Genomic DNA, 3996 nt, shown 5'->3' on the forward strand with positions numbered 1-3996 from the left:
GTAGAGAGACCAGAGAACACCTTTCTCTGCACTAGGCCGATCAAAGCAGGCTTGATCTCAAAGTCCTGCATGGTGCAGTCCGGAGGAACAATGGCAGAGCGCGTAGTAGGGACGTTATGCGGAAGGTTCCTCTCTCCAATCGGAACAGCATGCGCCTGCTGTTCCTGCTGTGCGAGAGCAGCCTGTTGAGCAGCATCCTGCTGAGCTTGGATGGTCTGATGCATCTGAAGCATCTGTTGTTGCATCTGTTGCAACTGAGCAGTGAGTTGCTCTTGATTGCCGTAGTCGCCCATTGTGGCGTTGTTCCGCCCTGGTTGTTGACGGTTTTTTCTTTCTAACCTTGCTAGCTCCTGGTTGCTAAATGTAACTAACTCTCCTTGTGTGTTCCTCCGAGTATGTCTACTGGTCATGCACCTGATACATTAGCTGCAACAAAAAAGATAAGCCAAGTTAGAGGTCTTAGACTAAATATGTAACCGAAAAATAAAGGTAAAGAGTTGGTCCCCGTCGTAACGGCGCCAAAACTTGATACACTAAAATTGTGTCTTTACTACATCAAGCTAATAGTGTAGATGTAGTGTTTGAGATTCAATTCCAGAGGACCAGTTTACACTTTATCTTTATGAGTTCAATATTAAGCTAAAAACATATGGGGGTTTTGAGTTTAAAGAAGCGAAATAAACAAGTAACAGATTGGATTAAGGTTTTCAGATGATTAAGAGAGCCATGTTCAGGGTGATTCATTAGGATACTTAGGAACATGAGCCACACAACTATTCAGGAAAACAATACGAGCCAATCTAGAACTTGAATAACAAGATTAAATAAACCCACTGTCGTGGTGTCTACCTATTTATCAAGCAATCCTAATGCCTAAACTGTCGTTTGGATTGGAGAATGATGACAAGCATTAAGCTCATGTTCAGTTGGTTCACGATTTGCCTTAACATCAGCTTTCGTTGGCTAAGGACAAATCGCCTGTCTATGCTTTTTCTAGCAACCTAAAACACTTTTGGTGATTAGATTAAACCTATGATCAGATGTAAATGGCCAGTTTAACACAAGCAATAAGTATAGCAATAGATAGAGATATCAAAGAATAACAATCCTATTTGTGTCTAGCTCATTGATCTATGATCTCTAACACCCTAAACTTAACAAGCGACTATTCAGCCATGAACAAAGAAATCACAGAGACAATATATGAAGAAAACATGTTGAATCAATAAAGAAATAAGATAGGGTGCAGGACTTCTCAAGAGTGTAGAGATCCTTCTCCCTTTACAAAGTAGCAAATCCCAATAATAGAGCTCTAGAGTCTGGTTTCTTCTCCAAAAAATAGCGTAGAAAAATATAGAAAAACTGAAAAAGAAGTTATATGGAAGCCACATGCGGTTGGGAAAGAAAATAGAAAGATTAGGGCAAATCCTGAAATAGGTTGTAGTTTCCTTAAAAATCTCTGCCGCTAGAACATGCACTCGGGTTGCTCCGCCCGATAGGAAACAGTCACTTCAGACTGTTCTACGTGAAAATCACCTAATTGTACTGTTTTCTGCCTCTTTTGCTCCAACTGGTCCATCTTCTATCCACTGCAACTATAGACCTGTAATAACTCGAAAAGGACTAGAAAGACTCGATAAAAACCTGAAAACCAATTAGAAAACATATATACAAGATGTCTAAAACACCAAATATCAAGAAGCCAGCCTAGGGTTACTTCATCGGGTGTCAATACTTGTGAGCCAAACAATTATTCAATTTCAATTTAGCACTAGTCTCGAACTCAGATCACTTAAAATAGATCAGCCCACTGTCGTGGTGGTTCACCTTTTGTCAATCGATCTCAGTACCTAAACTATCGTTTGGACTGAGACGCGATGACAAACATTAAGATCAAATCCGATATCTTCACAAAACACCCTAACGTCTACTTTCGCTGGTTAGGGATGCAATGCTCATTCATAACAGATCTAGCAACCTATACACGGTTAATGAACATGTTAAACCAAGGATCTAACATTAAGCGGCCAGTTTAATGCAAGCATTAAGAACAGCTATGAATGAAGACAATCAATGGATTCACTTATCTATGTTTAACTCACGAAATCAACACCCTAGAACCCTAGACAAGCTAGATCGACTACTCAATCGTAACAAAAGAAAACACAGAGATCAATTCTGAATAATACTACATGTTAATAAAAGAGATAAAAAGAGGGTTCAGGGTAATCTTCTCTATGGCGAAAGAGATGAAGCCTTCTCCCTTTACAAAGTAGCAAATCCCAACAATGGAGCTTTAGGGTCTTGTTTTTGTGTAGAAAATAACGTAGAAAAATATAGAAAAACAGAAAAAGAAGTTATATGGAAGTCACAGGCGCCTGGGAGAGAAATATGAGGTGATTAGGGCAAATCCCGAGATAACTTGTATTTTCCTTAAAAATCTCTGCCGCTGGAACAGACACTCGGGTTGCTCCGCTAGATCGGAAATAGTCACTTCAGACTGTTCTGCGTGAAAATCACCAAATTGCACTGTTTTCTGCCTCTTTTGCTCCAACTGGTCCATCTCCTATCCAGTGCAACTCCAGACCTATAATAACTCGAAATGACTAGAAAGACTCGATAAAAACCCGAAAACCAATTAGAAAAGATACATACAATGATGTAAAAAACACCATATATCAATATTATGCCTTTGGCGTTCTTCCAATTTGTTCTTTAGACTCGGCTTTTGAAGCTTCAAACAATATATGAACTTGACCATAAGCATATACTAGATTTTTTACCCGCGTTAAAACGTGAATTATAATTTTTTTCATATAAAACCGATAAATAAAATGATACAATTGATAGAAAAAATCTTATTAAAACTTTTAGGGTTGGAAAAAATATTTGAACCCAAAGAAGTGATCTAAACCAAGACAAAAATCATAGCAAATTCGAACCAAAATTGGTAAAATATCCGAATAGATCCAAAATTTTGGTATATGAAGAACCGGATATGAACCTGAACAATACCAAAATATTTCAGGTATCCCTATATACCTAAATAAAAATTATATACTTACATATATTAGTTATCTTTAAATATTATATTCTAAAAAAATCCAACATACTCAAAATACTTGAAATTATCCAAAATATGTGAAAAATAGTTAAAACTAAATATCTAAATATATTCAAAAATACTCAAAAACCAAAAAATACCCTAAATACTTATTAGTTTTCAATCCAAATAGCTAAAAATAACTAATTTCATGTTAATCTTAAATATTTGGCATAAATTATTCAAATTTATATATTTATATTATTTTATTTTTGGACTTTAAAGTATTTTTAAATTATTAAATTTGATTATGTAGTTTTAAATGAATCGAACCCGAAATGAAAATTTTAAATAGTCAAATGGAACTTAAATCTCTAACTCCAAAAACCCGAAACCAATATAAATCCGAACCAAACCCAAATAGATATCCTAACCGAATAGACTCTAATCAAACTAGAACGGATACTTGAATATCCATCCCTAAAATTTTTAGTGATTATTGTTAATATTATTAAAAATTATTGCTTAAATATATAGTTAAGATCGGGAAATCAAAACATCTAGATTAATATTGAACTAGATCTCGATCCGCGCAACCGCGCTGATTTTTGTTTTCATTTATTTTTATATAAATATTTTGTTTTCAATTCTAAATTGGTATATATTATAATATATATATGTGTCTATCAATTTTTAAAACATAATAAATTTACGGTATATTTTTTTCATTGAAAAGATTATTTCAAACTTTCACCTGTATTTGTATCTTCTTCTATATATATATTTTCGAATTATTATTTCATTATTAAAATCGTAACTATATATATAAAGATTAGTAAAATATTGTTTTACTGTCATATTCAAAGATATTGTAACATTTCACAAATTTAGATTTTTTAAAAAAAATTAAACTTTTCACTTCATAGATTTATATTATCGAGTAAATAATTAAA

Source organism: Brassica oleracea, chromosome C8 (assembly GCF_000695525.1).
Source record: "Brassica oleracea var. oleracea cultivar TO1000 chromosome C8, BOL, whole genome shotgun sequence".
NCBI lineage: Eukaryota > Viridiplantae > Streptophyta > Magnoliopsida > Brassicales > Brassicaceae > Brassica > Brassica oleracea.